Here is a 19521-nt window from a genome sequence, read left to right as displayed (position 1 = left end):
GATAGTTTATAGTCTTTGTTTTTGTATTAAGTCTTCAAAACCCAGAGGGCATTTTATACTCAGCAGCACATCTGAATTTAGACACTGCATTTTGATTTAAAATATTTAGAGTTCAGATAATTTACAGTCGAAAAAGTAGGTTCACATATCCACGTTGTTCCAAACATACTTAAAAGTGTTTCGGTAGGTAAAACGAAAATTTGTCTTAAAGAGTATATTTAAATAAATTAGATGTATGTAACGTTTAAAATGCAGGTCCTCAGTCTCACTAGCCACGTCTCAAGGGCTATAGCACGCAGGCTGGTGGCCGCCCTACTGGACAGAGCAGCTTTAAAACCTCCCGAGCCTGACGCTTCAGTCCCACGTGAGGCCTCGGCCTGGTACAACAGCAAAGCTGAGTCACCCCAATACACACACACACACACACACACACACACACACACACACACACACACACACACACACACGGTCCATCCAAGACATCCAAGGACCTTGCTTTCCTACGGTCCATCCAAGACATCCAAGGACCTTGCTTTCCTCCAGCCCAAGCAAAACAACATTCACCAGGTAATGGACAGCTTCCTTGGGGTCCGTCGTCTCCCCTCCCCATCCCCTCCGTGTCCCCGGAAGGACCCTGGCGAACGGGGCCCCTCTCATGCACCTGCTCTTGCTGCTGCTGCTGCTGGGCCATCAGCCACCTCCTCCGGCCCAAAGCCATCTGCCGGCGGCTGGCCTCCCAGTGGTACGCACTGCCCATGATGGTGGCGGTGACAGAAGGCCCCAGGCAGGGGCTGGGGGCAGGCAGAGCCCAGGAGGCTGCCACTGCCCCCACCACTTCCGTCTCCTCCCACCTCAACCCCCTGGCCTGTGACCAGAACCACCTCACAATACGGCCGGCGGCCGCTACCGGGGGCAACTGGGCAGCCCCTCCCCGCGACCCACCCCCGCCACCCCCCACCCACCACCCCCGCCTGCCCTGGGAAGGAGGGGGGTGTTCTTCCCACGCCTCCTAGAGAGCATCTGTAAAGTACCTTTCTCTCCAGGGCCCTGGGCAGGTAGAAGACACCTTTCCACCTAAGCCTTGAGTTTCAGTGGGCCCCGGGGGACGATCCCCCGAGTGGTCTGGCTTTCCTCTCCGGTTTCTTTCTCCCACCCTTCCCAGGATTCCAGCCTCCTCATCTGGCCCTCTGCTGACCCCTCCCTTCCCTCCTCCCTCAGTCCTCCGTCTCCCCCGCTGTGCTGACTCAAGAACAAACAGGGACTTCCCCGGTGGTCCAGTGGTTAGGACTCCACGCTTCCACTGCAGGGGGCACAGGTTCCATCCCTGGTTGGGGAACTAAGAGCCCGCATGCCGCGTGGAGCGGCCACAGAAGACCCAAAAAAGGAAAAGAAGATACGAGACCCGGCCAGCTCTCACTGAGGTGTGAGCTCTGTGAAGGCAAAGCGGCTTATTAGAAAGCACCCTGGTTCCGGGGATTGGATGCGCCGGGCTCAAGCCTACCCTCCCTCTCTTCCTCTGACCCGGGACTCAGCTCACCTCTCTGGGCCTCAGTTTCCTTGCCCGGAAAACCAGAAGGGTAGCACTTGTTACCTTCCTCACGGGGTTCACACAGGACCACGTGGGTCAATGGATGAGAGGTATGTGAAATGAAATATAAAATCGCTCAGCTACAGGTTGGTATTATTTATTATCCTACCCGATTTGCGTCCCGTTGGGGAGGAAAAATTCGTCCTCTAGGCTTCTAGGTTCTGTGGGCTGGTCTAATGACCAGATTGACATCGGACAGACTCATAGGAGAAAAACAGGTATAATTACGTATGTTCAGGGATCCCATAAGGATACGAGACCCAAGGGCAGCTGAGGCTTATATGCCCTCCTGAGCTAAGGAATGCGATAAGGGCCTGGGCTTCAAAGCAGAGAAGGGTGAGTCACCGGGACAAAAAGAAGGGCAGACCAGACGTTTGCCCTTCTTGTAATGGGATGTTTGCCCTGCTGTGCAGGTGGGTCTCTCAGATAAAAGTTGTCTCTGATAATAACTCTCTCTGAGCCAGGCCCCCTATCTAAATTCTTTAGGCAGTTGAGGGGGAGGTAGAAAGCTCTTCCTGTGTCCTTGGGGCCTCCACGGCCTTCAACGCAAATAGCCCCAGGCCGAAGTGGCACATTCTGGGGAGAGTCATTTTGAACTCCTTGGGTCTTCAGGAGGCGGAGTGGCCAGGGGAGGGTGTCATTTCGTGAAGCCCGGGGGAAGGCTTCTGGGGGCAGGGACTGGGTGGACTGTTGGTCTTTCCCCAAAGATATAAATTTTTCTAGAAACGGCAGAGGCTGAGTCCAACTGGAAGCAAGAGGAGGGTACAGGTGAAGAAGGGGCTTCGACCCGGCCTCAGCCTCAAGCACTGTTGATGGTGGAGGGAGGGTGCAGGGTGCAGCCCTTGAACCTGAAAACGGGTTCAAACAGAGAGTTTGAACCTCAAACAGAGAGTCTGTCTGTCAGTTCAGGCAGCCAGTCTAGTGGAGTCATCTAGCGCTCTGGAGTCAAACAGACTCGGGTTCAATCCCGCCTGTGTCACCGACTACCTGGGGGAACTTGGGCAGGTCACTCAGCGTCTCTGAGCCTTTCCTCTGAAGGTTGTTGGAAGACACTATAGGATGCTTGGGAAGTGCCCGCCGTCACAGTGGGCACCTGGCTATGGCCAGCTGCTGGGGGCGCCCCAGCTCTGCTGAGGGGCCAGTGGGACCTGAGCCTTGCCGGAAAACTTTCTCCCTTTTTCAAAGAGGTGCTATACTCCCTTCTCCTCGTCCTAGCACCCAGGGATGTCATTTGCAACGACAGATACACAAGGGTTTCCAGATACAAAAAATGAAATGGAGGCTTGTCACTGGACATTTATTTTCACAGCACATTTATCTTCCTATAAACGAATTCTGCGAATATTTAGGTGGAAAGTACCTATTTTAAGAGAAAGAGAAAGAGAAAGGCACTTGACTGTCTCCGTCATTAAATGGGCAAAAGAGGAAGCGGGTTCCTGTTGGTATCTCTTCCTCCCTCGATTTCCCTCTTCCTGTCCTCCTACCTTAGGAGGACCAGGGCTCAGATGTGGAGACGCTCAGGGTAGGGGAGGTGGGCTGGGCTGAACCTGGGGAACTGTTTCCAACCCTCTGAGCCAGTCCTCCCGCGAGAGGAGGGATTTTCAGGGCAAATCTGCCAAGGCTGCGCCCTCCCGATTCTCATCTCCCTTTCCGAGCCCCTCTCGTGCCTTCCCCCTGTGCAAGCTGCCTCTCCCGACCCCACCTCTGACCTCAGAACTCCTTCCAGCTCTCGATTCTACTCCGTAGCCCACTCCGCCCCCTGTCGATTTGGATTTTAACTCATATCAGCCCTCGGGGAACTTCCCGTGCTGTTAACTGATTGTAGCCACTCGCACATTGCATTTTTAATAGAGCTGGTTATTATAGAGACCCAGAATCCTTTGCTGCGGAGAGAACAGGGTACAGTTAGAAGCGTGGGCCAGGTAAATCTTATGAAATACCGGCTGCGTTATTCAACAGGCGTGCGAATGCGATCTAGCGGCTCCCCCAGCTCTGATCAGCCTCCTCCCCTGCAGGGTAGGGGTCATGATACCTCCATCCTGGAGGTGTTGTGATGCTGGGAGGAAATAATCCACGTCACACATCGGGTTCAAGAAACAGAGGCTTTTATTGTTATAGTAGTTCACGAATTTAAGATGCCATCTTTTGTGAGAGGTACCGTTCTTTTACCTAGCCCTGAAGAAAGACAGGACGAAAGAAACAAAGAAAGACGTGCTGCGATGTTAAACGGCGAGAGTGCTTTCTCCTGGCGTCGAATGTAAGACGCATGCTGGCTCCTGAGACGTAAAGCTGTGAAAACGATGGGCATCTTGGAATGGACAAAATCAGGCATCACTGTGGAGTGTGACGCCTTCTGTTGGGGGGTGTTGAAAGGCCAAAAAGAAAATGTGGGGATTTGCTGGCCTCCGTGATGGCAGCCAAGTTGCGAAAAGCCCAGTTCTTGGTTGAGTCTAACTAGTTTGATGGATCCAGTCTAGCCGGGCAGGAAACTTGCTCTCCAAGCACACAGACTCTTACGTTGTAGCGCCAGGACCCCGAGCACATTCGGGGCGGGGGCAGGGGGGTGAGGAGCAGAAGGTCTGCTGGTCCACGCGCACCCCCTGATCACGTGGCTGGGAAAAACCATCTCCCTTTCCGACTGCGAAGTCAGACAGACCGATCCAGTTCTGTTGCTAGTCATAAAAGTGAAAGCTTTTGTTCTGTGACTGGGAAAAGGGAGAAGGCGGGAGAAAGGAGAATTGAGGGCGAGAGGGCGGGGTCAGAGAGAAGGGAGAGGAGGTCAGAGAAAACAAAATGGTACCTCCCTCCCTGTCTCTTCAACTAGGGCAAGCTGACAAGTGATGAAAAGAAACCTGAGGGAGCTGTCCAAGGGGTCAGGGTAAAACTTGAGGGGAAGGCAGCGCTGGTGCAGGGCCAGGAAAAACAGATACAGTGAGGCCTGGACTTGAAGAGGCTGTCCTCCCCAGCTGGCAGGGCACCCAGCAGGCTTCTGATGCCCAGGGATGGAACACTTAGAAGCGCTTGGAGTTGGCAGCCTCGGCACGGGCAGACCTTATCTGAGCGTGCAAGGCTTCCTCGGCAGCAAAGAGCAGTGGATGTGGTTGAGTGGCAGCCAGAGGAGAGGAATGGAAGAACACGGCAGATGCCCCTTGCTGACCACAGGGACGAGGTCACGTTCACCTGTGTGATCCCAGGACCCACACGGTGACAGGCACAGAGTTAGGTGTGATACCAGAGAATCAGTTGAATCAAGACTCTTAAAAACAGGATATCAGAAGATTTTCTAAAAAAAAAAAAAGAGAAGTCATATATATGTGTGTGTGTGTGTGTGTGTGTGTGTGTGTGTGTGTGTATACACTCACTTTTTAATACGATAAAGTTGGCATCTGAAACTGATGAGAAGATGGACTATTTCATATATGATATTGGGACAACTGGGTAGCCATCCAGACAAAATAAAATCAGATCTATACCTGAACTCAAATACTAGGACAAATGTGAAGTAGGTCAGAGATGGAAACGCAAAAAGATCAACAGTTCAAAAGACGGTGGGCAGGGGATAGGAACGCGCAGTTCACAGAAAATAATAATGGATCTCAAGCGCATGAAAAGCTGTGCAACCTTGCTCATAGTAAGAGATAACATTGGATAGTATGCAAAAGTTTGATAACATGGTGGTTGGGCAAGGCTGTGGGAAACGCACTGGTTGAGAAGGCTATCTGTGCTCGTCCAGTCTCTGTCTCTGGCTTATCATTTCCAGCTCCCTGGCAGCAATGATAACTGGGTCCATAGTGAGATTGTAGGGCGCTTGGACAAAGGAAGGCTCACCGGCCAGCCACGTCCTGGTGTTGCCTGAACTTTTATAGGCACTTTCGTCTGTACACATGGATGTGAGCTGGCTGAGGGGCACTGACTCACGTTAACCGAACTCACAAGAAGCTGGTGCGTGAATTAGAATGCCAAGTCGTTAATTGACAAAGGGAGATACGGCTTTGCAATGACAGAACATGCATGTCTGCAATCCAAGGTACCTCATTCTAAAGATCAAAATACCTAGGAAGCTAAACTGGTGAGCACAAGATGACCTGATAAACATGGAAGCAAGCAGAAATGTAGTGGAACACAGTGAGGGTCGTAATAATTACCGCGAGCCAGGAGGCCTGCTAATCTCTTTCTGTACGGACAAATCGCATTATTTAATATTTACACATTCATGTGTTCAACCAGATTCATGTGTTCATGTGTCTAGTATGTGTCAGGCCGTATTCTAAACACTGAGGAGATAAAGTTCCCTGCTCTGGAGCTTACTTACATGCTATTAGGCTAGAAGGCAATAAACAAATAAATGTGTAAGATGTCAGGTGACATGTGCTATGGAGTAAAATAAAACCAGGAGAATGAGGGAAGATTAAGCACAGGACTATATGTTAATATTCTCATTTTTCTAGATGAAGAGGGTAAGCTACAGAGAAGTGAGTTGCGATATTTTCCCTTACATTTGGTACTTACAGGAATACCATATTCCAGGCGTGTCTCGTAATTCTTAAGATCGTGTCTAATAATTTCTCATTTCCTTATCTCCAATTTACAGATAACGTGGCTACATCGAAGACAGACGGTTAAGCGGGGAGGCCAAGTCACGCACCAGGTCACGTGATTATTAACAGGTGGAGCGGGATTAGAGACTAGGTGTTCCGAGTCTCTGCTCTTAACCGCTGCACCAGACAGCTTGTTCCTGTCTCTCTTCAGACAGACCTGTGTGTCAGGCTCAGCAACACTTACTCTCATAGTGGGCGGGACACACAAGAACCACTTCTCTTTCTTTTGGTGCCCTTTTCTAGGTCCCGTGCTCTTCATAGATGGATCCGACCTCTTCCGCTAAGTAGCTGTGTAGTCTTGGGCAAAGTTGCTCACCCTCTCTGTGTCAACCGCTCCGTCTGTAGGTAAACTTTGAAAGTCTGATATAAGGAAAGCACTTAGCGCAAAGCCCGGCCCAAGCAATAAATGTTTCCTCTTGTGTTGTTACAGGCAACACAGCTGCTCAGTTGTTTCAGTGTCACAGCCATGACGCCTTCACTGGAACCTCGTTGGACACTAGGGCCCACATTCTAGACTACCAAACCAAGGTCGCCTCACTAGCTCCCTTTATAGCCCCTCAACCCCACACGGTAGGCACTAAGGTTTCCACTTCTCAGCTGGGGAGTTAAGGCTCTGGAGGTGAAGGAGTTTGCCGTAGTGGCCTGCAGCCGCGGCAGGGCGGGGGTCCTGACAACCAGGGCAGCAGTGCTCGCAGGGAGCGATCTCGGGTCCCCAGTTCTCACCGCAGCCCCTGCCAGGCGACACCGGACAGGCACTCCTGGACTCCCAGCCTTCGACTGGGTCTTCGGCCTGGACAGAGCCAGCCCGTGGGACCCTGTCGTCTTCACAGTGAAGACCAGATGACGTTTTTCGTACTCGGACCAGTCTGCTGCGAATCAATTGCGCAGACGCCCTCCTCTATTCTCCCACCCCCAATTCCCCCGAATTCTGTCTACGCGAGAGCTGGTGCCAACGAAGAGGTCCGCCCCGGCCCAGCCTCCGCTCATGCGCGCAGAGGCGGTGCCGAGGACTGGGCGGATCAACCCGCGCGGCTACACCTACCCGCGCGGAGAGGGCGGGGCATGCAAATTTAAAATGGCGCTCCAGCCCGAGGACGGCGAAGCTACCGCAGGTACCGAATTCCTCTTCTACGGTGTAGAGAATAAAAAATCTTCCCGAGAGTGTGGTGTGGTGCCACCCACAGTACTGTCACCGAAGCAAAGAAAGTGAGACCTCGAGTGAGCAGTGACAGGGGTCACACTGAGTCGAATATGGATGCGAGGAGGACGGAGACAGCGATGGCAGGTCGCTGGGTATCGCTTCTCGGCCTTTTGGCTAAGATCAAGTGTAGTATCTGTTCTTATCAGTTTAATATCTGATACGTTCTCTACCCGAGAACATCATATTAAACGGATTTTTGGATCCCGGAGTCGGGGTGGGAGCTTGCTCCGCCCGCTCCACGCATCGACCTGGTATTGCAGTATTTCCAGGACTGGTGCACCCTTCCCGGGGAAATAATTGAGGTTTAAAAAGTAAGAGCTGTGGTTTATGTATTTTTTATCGCCCAGTTGCAGGTTTTTTTTTTTTTTACGTTTGCAAGGTGTAACACTGCTCTTCTGTGGAAGTTCTTTTTGTGTCTGCTGTTCATCTTGTGGACCTAAGTGGCTAGGTTATGGGTGTTTGCGAAGCGTGACTAGTGGGAGGGAAGAGAAGGGTACTTTCTGCGGAACCTTGTCCCCGACTTTCTACGGGGCAGCGTGAGGAGATGAGAGTTCGTGTTCGGGCTTGAAAAAAGAGCCCACCGCGCGGAAGTTGCGGGACCTACTTCTGGTGTGAGTCTTGTGCGGTTTGAACGAAAGTTCACCACGCGCGAGGAAGAATAAAGAGTGGTCTCCGTCCGGGTTTAAATACCTACCTCATAGTGTTACCAGGAGAATTGAGTAAGATGGAGTGTGTGAAGTACTCAGCCAAGGGACTGGCATACAGTGAGTCCTCTGTGGCTCGTAGCGGTTAGTTTGGCCCGGGAAGCTAGTTTAATCTTCCTCGGGAAACGTACAAAGTAACACATCAACTTTGACCACCAAAACTCACATTGTTTTCCAGTGTGTGTGACTTAAGAAATCAGTGCTTCTCAGTCTTCTCAATCTAAGGTGCACGGGGGTCGCCTGTGGACCTTACAGGAATGCAGGTTCTGGTTCAGTAGGGGTCACGGACTGAGTTGTGCCCCCAAAGTTCGTATCTGTAAGCTCTATCCGGAGGGGAGGCCTCTGGGGCCGGTGAGGTTGGGAAGAGGTGATGGGGGATGGGGTCCTCTTGTTGGGATTAGCTCCCCAATGAGAGGAGGCACGGGAGAGCTTATCCTTTCCCTCTCTCTAACACGTGAGGAGAGGGAGGGGAGTCCACCACGTGCAAGCCAAGCCAAGACTATCCCCAGAACCCTGCCAGGCTGGCGCCCCGATCGGGGACTTCCAGTCTCCGGAACTGTGACAAAATCCATTTACGTTCTTGAAGCCACCGGCCTGTGGCGTTGTATTTTGGCAGCCCTGGCAGCCCTCTCAAACTAAGACCGGAGGTGTGACGTGGTGCCTGCGTCCTGCATTTCTCACCGGCTCCAGGGCGATGCGGATGTTGCTGTTCACAGACTCGCGCTTTGAGCAGCAAGGGCCTAGAACAGATTACTAGGAAGTGACCCTAAACGCTGTATGTTTTCCCTGACGATGAGTACTTTCAGTGTTCTCCTGTACATCTACAACAGCGATCTGTTATGGTAACTCCGAACCCCTAACAGCTCTGGCCTGTCAGAGGCACTCAGCAAGTCATTGCCAGAGAGAAGAATGGGTGAGCGAAGGGCTGTGCCTGACAGTTGGCTGCCGGGCCTCGGGGGAAGACCTCTGCCCTTGGAAGACCTTTGGAAGCCCCGGGGGTGAGTCAGGCTGCCTCTCTCCCCTCTGAGGTTTGGGGGTGATGACACTTCCTCAGGGTCCTGTAAAGGTAAAATGAGATGGTGACCAGGAACGTGCCGTAAGCAGTGCCTGGCTCACACACGGAGGCACTAACAAACCGTCGGTGAGTAGATCTGAGCCCCACGAAAGGTTTCTCGGCCTCTGGACTGGAACTCCTTGATGCAACGCTCATGTTGGCCTCCTGACCTGGAAGCTGACCAGACTGTCCCGGTCAGGGCAGCCAGCGGGCCCGGGCGGGAGGATAAGAATGGGGGTGGGGGTGGGGGTGGGGGTGGGGGTGGCGGGACCGGGTTTGATTCCTGGTCGGGGTTACGGGGAGCTGCGGCGCGGCCACAAAAATAGAACAAAAAACAAAAACAGATATCTGAAACACCACTTCAACACGTAATTAATGCGGAGCTATTTGACAGTTTTTAATACCAAGCCTTTGCGATCCCGTGTGTATTTCACACTTAACAGCACACATGGATTAGGAGGAACCACCTTCCTAGCGCTCCCTAGCTGCGAGTGGCTAGTGGCTGTGACAGCGCAGGTCAACAGAATGGGGATGAGAGTGGAGGGAAACGAGTGAGGCGCTTGCCTTGGCCAAAAAATTTCAGGGAGCACCAAAAACCCAGTAATCAAAATAAATCTCTCGATTATCTTAGGATCCAGGTAAGATGCACTGTATCAAAATATTCCTTATCTTGATTGCTGAAGAGCGTTTCGGGGCGGCACTCCCTTAAATGTTTCGCCCGCCCGCCCCGAAGACTAGTTTCTCACTGGCCTCACCTAGTCCTGGCCCCGGATAATAATACTGATACTCACCCCGCGGAGTTACGGGGAGAATCAAATGAGTTAATACACACGGAGCGCTCGGCAGAGGGGCGGGCACTGGGAAGGGCTCAGGCAGCACCCGCCATCAGGCTTTCCCTGCGGCAGGGTGAAACGACCCCATTGGGTTTCAGTCCTCCATCAGTGATACCTTCTAAGAGCTCTTCTGAGATCCAGTGAAAGAAATAGAAACTCCCCAACTAAAGTGAAGCTCTGTTAGGAAGGGGGATGGAAAAGGTTTACGCTGCCTGGGCAGCCTGCGGCCTTTGCCACAGAGAAGCGTTGCCGCTGCGAAACTTCATCCCCACTTTGCCAGAGGCCTTAATTTATTTACGGGCCTTGATGCCCAGAGCGTCCCTGGCAGTCACTCTCCTCTCTGGTGTCCTGCCACCCCAGGCCAGATCTTCCCCTCTTCACCCCTGGATCGGGCCAGGACCCTCCTAAGCGCTTCTCCGATTCAGTCTGTTTTGCACACCTTCTGTTCACTCAGCAAACGTTTACTGTGCACCTCCTACAGGCCGGGCCCTGGGCTAGTGCTGGGACACAGAGGTTAAGGGCTTGCTGATGAGGGTCGCCGCCCTCAAGGATCTCAGATTTCAGTGGCGGAGATACAGGACCGCCCCCAACGAGTGGTGAATGGTGGACTCGAAGTCTGGGGTGGGATGAAACACAAAGGAGGGCCGCAATCATCCTGGGGTGGGGTGGGGTGCGGTGCGGTGCGGTGCGGAAGAGCCCGTGAGGAAGGCTTGCTGGGGCAGCTGAAGCCGAAGCGGAGCCCAGAGGCTCTGCGTAAGAATTAGACAGGTGAGGAGGAGGTGGAGGGAAAGGAGGTCTCAGGCAGAGGAAGCTTTCTGTAGGAAGCCCGGGATCTGGGTTCATTCGTAGAAGCACCGACCGACGCAGGCGCTTGAGTTGGAGAGAATCCCTCCAGCTGCTCAGCCCGGCCCTCTGCGTCCACACACCTCCTCCCTTCCCCACTGTGGGCCATCCGCCTTCCGCCTGGCAGGGAGATTACCCCACCGGCCCTGGGAAGCCCCCACTCTAGACCTTCCGCTCCCCGGACTCAGAATGAGCGCCCCATCCGACCCTACGAAGCGGAGGCCTATTTAACACATTGCAGTCTGGACGTTTCCAGCGAAAGTGTCTTGCGACCTCGTCTTCAGGAAAACTCTCAGCCAACGGCTCCTCCCACAGGCCCCTCTAGCCGCCCACCCCGAATCCCCTACGGTTCGGTCTTTTGTCTCCGCTCGCATTGATGCCAAAGAGGAGCTCCCCCGCAGCAGCCCAGAGGATAAGGTCAGCCCGCCGGAGCCACGCCCCCTTGGGCGGGCGGGGGCGGGGCATGCAAATATAAAATGGCGCTCCAGCCCGAGAACGACGAAGCTACAACAGATCCAGAATTCCTCTTCTACAATGTAGAGAATAAAAACTCTGCACGAGAGTGTGGTGTGGTGCCACCCACAGTACTGTCACCGAAGCAAAGGAAGTGAGACCTCGAGTGAGCAGTGACAGGGGTCACACTGAGTCCAATATGGATGCGAGGAGGACGGTGACAGGGATGGCAGGCTATTGGGTATCGCTTCTCGGCCTTTTGGCTAAGATCAAGTGTAGTATCTGTTCTTATCAGTTTAATATCTGATACGTTCTCTATCCGAGAACATCATATTAAACGGATTTTTGGATCCCGGAGTCGGGGTGGGAGCTTGCTCCGCCCGCTCCACGCATCGACCTGGTATTGCAGTATTTCCAGGACTGGTGCACCCCTCCCGGGGAGATAATTGAGGTTTAAAAAGTAAGAGCCGTGTGTCGTGTGTCGCTGTGCGCTCCTTTAGCGAAGCTTTTTCTGTCGGACTGGACCAGAGCTTTTTTTTCCTCTCGATAGTGTTTTTAAAATCTTTTGCGTCTGTTTTTCTTGTAGATTTGTTTGTATAGATAGGTTGTATGTGCAGAAAAAGGAGCAAGTTCAGTTTGCGTAGAGGAAAGAACCGCTGTGACTGAGAGAGCTCTCTCACAGTTTCCCGTTCTTCAGCGTTGGGAGGGCTTTCGTGCTGGTTGGCGGAAGGACCCACGACCACAAGGTGACTGCCCTGTGTGCTCTGGCTGTTTTCGCATTCACCTTGCCGTCTCTCTCCTTCTGTTAGGTAACTGAACGTCCCTTTCTCCATTTTTCTCTCATTTTCCCCCAATTTTAAACCGTGTTCTTGCGCTAAGAATTTCTTCTCTTTTCTGCCTTCTCTCGAAGTGCAGCTTTGTGCTTTTGCTCAAACTTGGCGTCCTCTGGAGGACATAGTTTCTGCCCCACAGTCTTCTCAGGGGGCCTCTCTCCCACATTCCTCCGTCTGTGGAAACTAGGAAAGGAGCGGAGAGGGTATCCAAGCTTCGTCTTGCGGCTCCCAGACCGTTTCCACGTCACCCTCAAAGCAGAAAGAAAACAGTAGCTTGAGTCTTCTGTTCTTCCGTCTCTACTTCCCCCGACTTCTTTTGGTGCCTCCAGCATTACTTCTGTCCTAGTGTTTCCTGATGTCGATATCCACAGGCAGGGCTTCCCTGGTGGCGCAGTGGTTGAGAGTCCGCCTGCCGATGCGGGGGACACGGGTTCGTGCCCCGGTCCGGGAAGATCCCACATGCCGTGGAGCGGCTGGGCCCGTGAGCCATGGCCGCTGAGCCTGCGCATCCGGAGCTCCTGGGCCACCACAGTGAGAGGCCCGCGTACCGCGGGAAAAAAAAAAAAAAAAAAAAAAATCCACAGGCAGAAAAGGACCGAGCGCGAGGGCAGCTCCCGCTGAGAGCCACGAGGATCCACCCGGAATGGAGGTTTAAATGATGGGCTTTCCGGGCTTCTCTGGTGGCCCAGTGGTTAACAATCCGCCTGCCAGTGCAGGGGACACGGGTTCGAGCCCTGGTCCAGGAAGATCCCACAGGCCGCGGAGCAACTAAGCCCGTGTGCCACAACTACTGAGCCTGCGTGCTGCAGCTACTGCAGCCCGCACGCCTAGAGCCCGCAACAAGAGAAGCCACCGCAATGAGAAGCCCGCGCACCGCAACGAACAGTAACCCCCGCTCGCCGCAACGAGAGCAAGGCCCCGAGCAGCAACGACGATCCAACGCAGCCAAAAATAAATAAATTTGTATTAAAAAAAAAAAAAAAAGTGATGGGCTTTTCACTTAGGTGCGTGTGTTGGTTGCACTGTATACAGCTGACTGACAAGGAGAGGTCAGTGCCACTGAAAGGAGTTTTATTACTTACAGTTCCCAAGAGAAGAGGGCACGCCACACCCTGCAGCGAGCCACATAGGGACTCGGCCTGGCCTGCTCGGTTGGGAGGCAGGAGCGGAGAGTATATGGCCTTTATCGTCCTGGGGAGGGGAGGGGAGGGTGGGGAGAATGGGCAGAGGCATCAAGGTAGGCCAGTTTGAGCAAGGTTCGGATTGGACCATTAGAATAGCATTCGGTGAGCTTTGGGCTACAGGGCTGTTCTCTAGTTGTGAGGTACCGGGCCCTGGGGTGAGAGAGGGCAGGGGAAATACTAGCTGGAGTGTGAGAGTAACTAGAGGAGGCAGTTGCAGATACGGGTGTTGGAAGATTGCTTTGCACGTGAACAGCAGGCTCCCAAAGCAAGTAGGTTGCACTTCTAGGAATTAGTTAGTCCTGCGAGGGGCAGTCTCTTCCAGGCCAGCAGGCCCTCAAGACGTCAAAGCATCGTAAATTATAGAAAAACTTAAAACATGATTAATCCAGTGGATGATCATTTTACTTGAACTTTCCAGTCTCGGGATTACCTAGGGGTAGAGGGTGGAAAGGCAAAGAGGGCGCTAGGAGAAGCATTCGACATACACCTCTCCTACCAAGGCATCCCCCCCGCAGCACGAGATCAGATTCCAATGAACAGTATGCATTGGGGTTTATTCATTCAAGAAATATGGATTGAGGGACTTCCCTGGTGGCGCCGTGGTTAAGAATCCGCCTGCCGATGCAGGGGACACGGGTTCGAGCCCTGGTCCGGGAAGATCCCACATGCCGCGGAGCAACTAGGCCCGAGTGCCACAACTACTGAAGCCCGCGCGCCTACACAACAAGAGAAGCCACCGCAATGAGAAGTCCGCGCGCGGCAACGAAGAGTAGCCCCCGCTCGCCGCAACTAGAGAAAGCCCGCACGCAGCAACGAAGACCGAACACAGCCAACAATAAATAAATAAATAGATAGATAGATATTTAAAAAGAAGAAGAACAAGAACAAGAAGACCTAGAGGAAGATTTAGGAAATTATTTTATAAATCCTTTCGACTCAAAATCTGAATATTTTTTAAATTGATAAATATGATGATATAAAAAGAACTTTCCATGAAACCTTTAAGCAATGGAATCATCGCCTTAAGTAAAGCCAAAGCCAGATCTCCAACAGGAGAAAATGTTCACCGCTTCCATTACAGACAAAGCGCCAGTCCCCTGAACGTGTAAATTGCAGATCCACGCCCTTAGGATAAAGCCCAACCGAGAGTCCAGGAGGGAAAGGGCCGAAGACCCCCAACAGGGAGTTAGTTCACGGAGAGAAAATAAAGGCGTCTCTGCAACAGGAGAGGACGCTCAACCTTATTTACCCAAGATTAGAAAACTGCAAATCCAAACTACGCCGAGGTACCATTTTCACCTGTGAGATCGACCCCTCCCCCCTTTCCCCACCCCGCACCAAAAAAGCATTCGCAGGTTTGATGCCACGTGGGGTTGTTGGCGAGGCTGGGGCAAGAGGCGGTGCCGGGGAACGCCTGCCGTGCTCTTCCGGTCACCGTCCGTGATCTCCCGAGCTTCAAGGCTCCGTTTCAGTGAAGATGGCTGGGACCGCGACGGCCCTGCACCACCGTGAGGGCACAAGGGCACGCGACCGGCCTCCGCAGAGCGCCGTGCACGGGGGCCGGGCGCGATTCGCAGGCCCTTCAGTCCGTGCACGTCGATTTGAGCAAACTCCGCGGGAGTGAATCACGCTGCGAAAACGGAGATGCTAAGTTACTGATTTGCGACGGGCACTGTTGCATTCCAACGACTGTCACCCAGGGCATCCCTTCTCAGGACGACCCGTCCCCCCAGGGGACCCGAACCGTCGGGCAGAAGCCGGGCGGGAGAACACCGACGCGAGCAGACCGGCCCCGAGCAAGGAGGGGCGAGGGGGTGTGGTGGTGGTGGTGGTGTGGTGGTGGTGGTGGTGGTGGCGGTGGCGGCTGAAGAGCCGCCTTTAATCATGGCGTGTGTCGGGCACTGGCTAAGCGTGGAGGAGGCACTCTTACTCATTGAACGGTTGTTGAATGTGCCGTGCGTGTGGGGGGGGAAGAGCGGTGGACAAAAGGCAAGTTCTTGATTGCTGGGGCTCGAACCGTGACAGCTGCTACCGTGTCAGCGCTCCCCTCGCATTCTCCGGCTGCCGCCCCTGCCTCTGGTCTGCGGCGGGACGTGCACGGGCCAGGAGGCCAGGAGGCAGGCTCCGGGTCTGGCCTGGGCTCCGGGTGCGAGGAGCCGGTCCGGAGGGTGGAGTCCGCCCGCGGCAGCCGCGCGTCCCCGGGCGACAGAAGGCGGAGCATGCAGATTAGAAACGGCTGTTCGGCGCGGGAAGGACGGGACAATCAAGTACACAGACTTTCTCCTCACAAAGGTAGAGAACAGAAAGTCTGCACAGGAGTCTAGTGCTAGCACTGTGGACGAGGCAAAAGGAGGCAGACGAGGCGTGAGGATGAGGGCGCTCACCGTGGCTTGAATAGGGATGAAGGGAAGAGGGCAACGGCCAGAGGCGGAGAGGTGGTATCGCTTCTCGGCCTTTTGGCTAAGATCAAGTGTAGTATCTGTTCTTATCAGTTTAATATCTGATACGTCCTCTATCCGAGGACAATATATTAAATGGATTTTTGGAGCTAGGAGTCGGAATAGGAGCTTGCTCCGTCCGTTCCACGCATCGACCTGGTATTGCAGTATCTCCGGGAACGGTGCACCTCCCCTCACGGGGACTAAACCACTGGTTGAAAAAAGAAGAGACCGCTCTCCGGATTACTGTAGCGCGTGTGTTGTCCGTTCCCGTGCAGTGGCGGGGGAGGCTGTGTGAGCTTCGGATTGTGACATCAGCTGGGTTCCTGCAGTCCTTGGAAGGCCCGCTTCCCCCCCACCCCCACCCCACCGTGTTTCTTAAGCTGGCGGTTCTGATTTGTGGGGCGGGGCGGGGCGGGGCGGGGCGCAAGTCCTCTGATCCAGTCTTTGTGTTTCACGTGTTGGGGGAAAAAAGGGCTCCTTCTGTCGCCTGCCCTGCGGCGGAGAGGGGAAAACTCCTGGCCCTGGATCTTGACTGGTTTTTCAAGTGGAGGCGCGGAGCACTAACGTCGCCCCAGCACCGGGGAAGGGAGAGGAGGCAGAGAGGAACTTCAGGGGTGTAGGATCTTCTCCTACCCTGGCCCAGTTGCCCACCGTGCGGTAGGCTCTGCCGCCCTACGCCAGATGGAGGCAAGTACGCGTTCCTCGTATTTGACCGCAACGTCGGTGTTCGGGCCTAGAAACAGGCGCTGTTTGGAGAGGCAGTACTTTTTAATACCTTCGTTTTGGGAAGACCCACCTCCTCATGTGAAATGGGTCGTTTAATCCCACCGGTGCAGACGGGGGCCAGGTCCATCAAAAACCGCTTTTACAGGGGTCACGGAAAACAAAAAGGTGACTGGAAGCGCGAGAAAAACAGCCCCCACCCCCCTTTCCTCCTCCTTAAGTGCCTTGTTTTTTTTCCTCCCCCTCTGCGGGGGAAACCGCTCTCTAACACCCCAGAGCTGTGCCATTGTTGCGGAGCGCGCGCGCCTTTCCGGATCGCCCAGCACCGCGGTAGGCACCGGCCTCGTTCCAACTGCAGCTCCAAGGGGGCGCCCTGGGGCCTAAATTAGAGCTCCCCTGCTACAGCCGGTGGTGGTCCCCCCCCGTCCTTCCAACCCACCCCTCCCCGCGCCGGACCACGTGCGTCTGAGCCCCACTGGGTCGCCCCGGGGGGGGGGGGGAAGCTGGATCCACCCCTGGCCGTCCTCCGTTCCTGTCTCCGATCCGCAGTGTCGTAGGTCCCCGTACTACATGTACTAGCGCAAGGGATACAAGAGAACCGCTCCATGGATCTCCATCGAAGGCTGGCCACGTGGGCCAGGTCTTCGGTTTGTACACCCCGGTAGCGGGCGCTCTTCCCTCTCACGCGGCACGCGGCGAGACTGTTACCGGGCCTGTGTCAGCAGAGTAAGTGCGACGCCCTTGCACTACTCGTACGCACGACGGTGGCCAATCAGAGCCTGGCTCGCGGTAGGATGGGCACACCAGTGGCAGGACGAGGCCCCGGCCGCAGCCCCGAAAAGCGCAGGCTGCTGGGTCTACGGGCCCACTCACCGTGCGGAGAGAAACGCTCGCTCTCCGGCACGCCGCCTCACCCAGCGAGGCTGGGTCGGCACAGACCCCAGCCTCCCGAGGACCAATCAGCAGCGAAGCTGAAATGAAGCGGGGCGGAACCGCTTCTCCCGACGTTTCCACCTCCAACGCAGACCTGGTTGATGCTTGCGGAGCAATCGCTTGCTTACCGTGTTAGAATCTTCGTCAGTCCGGGCGGCCGCTAGGCAAATACTGACGGTAAGCGTCCGCACGCCACAAGAAAATGCGTAAGAGCGAGCAAAGTAGCAAAACCCAACAGCAAGCACCCGCGACAACGAAAAAACATGCGGAAACGCGAACGCAGTGACCAACACGTGGACGCCGGACATACACGTCCCCGTAGCGCGAGACACCAGCTACGCATCAGCCCCATCTTTCTTCTTTTTCCACGGCTTAGTTTCTCCCCAGAGGGAGGTGCACCGTTCCTGGAAGTACTGCAATACCAGGTCGATGCGTGGAGTGGACGGAGCAAGCTCCTATTCCAACTCCCTGCTCCAAAAATCCATTTAATATATTGTCCTCGGATAGAGGACGTATCAGATATTAAACTGATAAGAACAGATACTACACTTGATCTTAGCCAAAAGGCCGAGAAGCGATACCGTTGCTAGCTCCTTCGCCAGCACACCCGTCTTCTCCCTCGCCTTTCAGCTCACGGTGAGGAAACTCATCCTCAAACGAAAGCCCGCCCTCTTCCCTAGACTTCACGGCGTCCTATTGCCACAACTTGTAACACGTACCTAGTTTGTCAGATCCTTTAAACTTATTGGGGGCTTTTAGGCTTTCTATTCTCCCATGCCTCCCCCGGACAAACTGCCAAGTAATTTGCATGCCCCGCCCACAAGCGCGCACGTTTCCTGCTCCCCGTGTGCGCCCTCTCGCGGTGGAACCGAAACAAGCGAGTACCCGGAAAGTTCCTTCCGCCTGCTTTGCCGGGAAACGCCCAGAGCGAGAGAGACGCACAGAGTTCTACCAGGTTTTGCTTTCCAGCATTTCTTTTGCTTCTCATTTTTTTTCCCCAAACATACAGCTACCTTGAAAGAGTCTTACAAGTGGACACCCACCCACCACCTAACGTCGTCTTACTGTTGTACGGACGCATACGCACATGCGTTGGCTATGTTTAAGTTCTAAGGTCAATTTTTAATAACGTCGTTTCCCACAGTCCTTTATTTTCCCTTCTATCAGTTATTCACAAAAAGACTTAAATATAAGGAAAAACAAGACGAAACAAAGCAGGTCCTTCTTGTGTCAGGGCCTACTGGGTCCCGGAGAGCAAATGTGCCTATTTTTCCCTGGATACTGAGAGATAAGGGGAGCCCCATCAGCCTGGCTGTGTTTTTTGCCACCTACGGTCAGTTCAGTGGCACAGGTGCAGCCCAGAGTGGTTAGGAGGTGGAGGTTGGCCGCGTGAGTCTCACAGCGCGGGCACGGGGCGAGGCAGCCGAGGGGGGGTGGGGGAATCTTCGTGCGGGGGAAGTTGTCTGGATGAGGGGTGGGGGTGAAGGGACGCTGAAAGGTGTGCCGACAAAACAATGACTCAATAGTCAATCTAAGAAGGAAACGGGAAATTTTCTTCGAGCCCACCTGAGGGTTATAACCGGGGAGACGGTCCTTCCGAAAGCTCTGAGGACCGTTGCGAAGAGGTAATGTACTTTTCTCCCCCGCCCCACCCCCGGGCCGCGTGGCTTGCGGGATTGTGGGATTTGGGATCTTAGTTCCCTCACCAGGGATTGAACCCGGGCCCTCCGCGGTGAGAGCGTCGAGTCTTACCCACTGGACCGCCAGGGAAGTCCCACGTGATACTTTCTGTTTTTAATTGAAGTATAGTTGATTTACAATGTTTCAGGTGTACAGCAAATTGATTCAGATATATTTATTTGCTTTTTATTATATATTCTTCAGATATATAATATATATTCCTTTCCAGATATACATACACGCTGCATATATTATATAGTATCATATAGTCTTTTCAGATTCTTTTCCATTATAGGTTACTACAAGATATTGAATATAGTTCCCTGTGTTATACGGGAGGTCCTTGTTGTTTCACTCTTTTATGTATAGCAGTGTGTATCTCTTAATACCGAATTCCAAATTTATCCCTCTCCTCCTCACTTTCCCCTTTGGTAACCATAAGTATATGTGATT

At 53.7% G+C, this 19521-nt stretch overlaps 1 long non-coding RNA gene and 4 other non-coding genes across 6 annotated transcripts; 3 read left to right on the top strand and 2 right to left on the bottom strand.

Moving 5' to 3' along the window:
* Window positions 1-3671: 3671 nt before the first annotated feature.
* LOC132414699 (uncharacterized) lies at window positions 3672-7143 on the bottom strand. 2 transcript variants are annotated; one of them, XR_009517001.1, is made up of 2 exons: window positions 6098-7143; window positions 3672-4871 (listed from the first exon to the last, which is right to left on the bottom strand). It is a non-coding gene; the product is annotated as an uncharacterized lncRNA (long non-coding RNA). The 2 variants fall into 2 exon arrangements; XR_009517000.1 differs by having other exon boundaries at window positions 6371-7143.
* Window positions 7144-7481: 338 nt separating this feature from the next.
* On the top strand, window positions 7482-7672 carry LOC132415578 (U2 spliceosomal RNA). The gene has a single exon (XR_009517305.1). It is a non-coding gene; the product is annotated as a U2 spliceosomal RNA (small nuclear RNA).
* A 3845-nt stretch (window positions 7673-11517) lies between these two features.
* LOC132415575 (U2 spliceosomal RNA) lies at window positions 11518-11708 on the top strand. The gene has a single exon (XR_009517302.1). It is a non-coding gene; the product is annotated as a U2 spliceosomal RNA (small nuclear RNA).
* Window positions 11709-15731: 4023 nt separating this feature from the next.
* LOC132415573 (U2 spliceosomal RNA) lies at window positions 15732-15922 on the top strand. Its single transcript, XR_009517300.1, has one exon. It is a non-coding gene; the product is annotated as a U2 spliceosomal RNA (small nuclear RNA).
* Window positions 15923-17776: 1854 nt separating this feature from the next.
* On the bottom strand, window positions 17777-17967 carry LOC132415571 (U2 spliceosomal RNA). Its single transcript, XR_009517298.1, has one exon. It is a non-coding gene; the product is annotated as a U2 spliceosomal RNA (small nuclear RNA).
* Window positions 17968-19521: the final 1554 nt, after the last annotated feature.

This window comes from Delphinus delphis, chromosome 19 (genome assembly GCF_949987515.2).
Source record: "Delphinus delphis chromosome 19, mDelDel1.2, whole genome shotgun sequence".
In the NCBI taxonomy this organism is placed as follows: domain Eukaryota; kingdom Metazoa; phylum Chordata; class Mammalia; order Artiodactyla; family Delphinidae; genus Delphinus; species Delphinus delphis.
The sequence above is the reverse complement of the archived record's forward strand: the minus strand, read 5'-3'. Positions and strand labels throughout refer to the sequence as shown.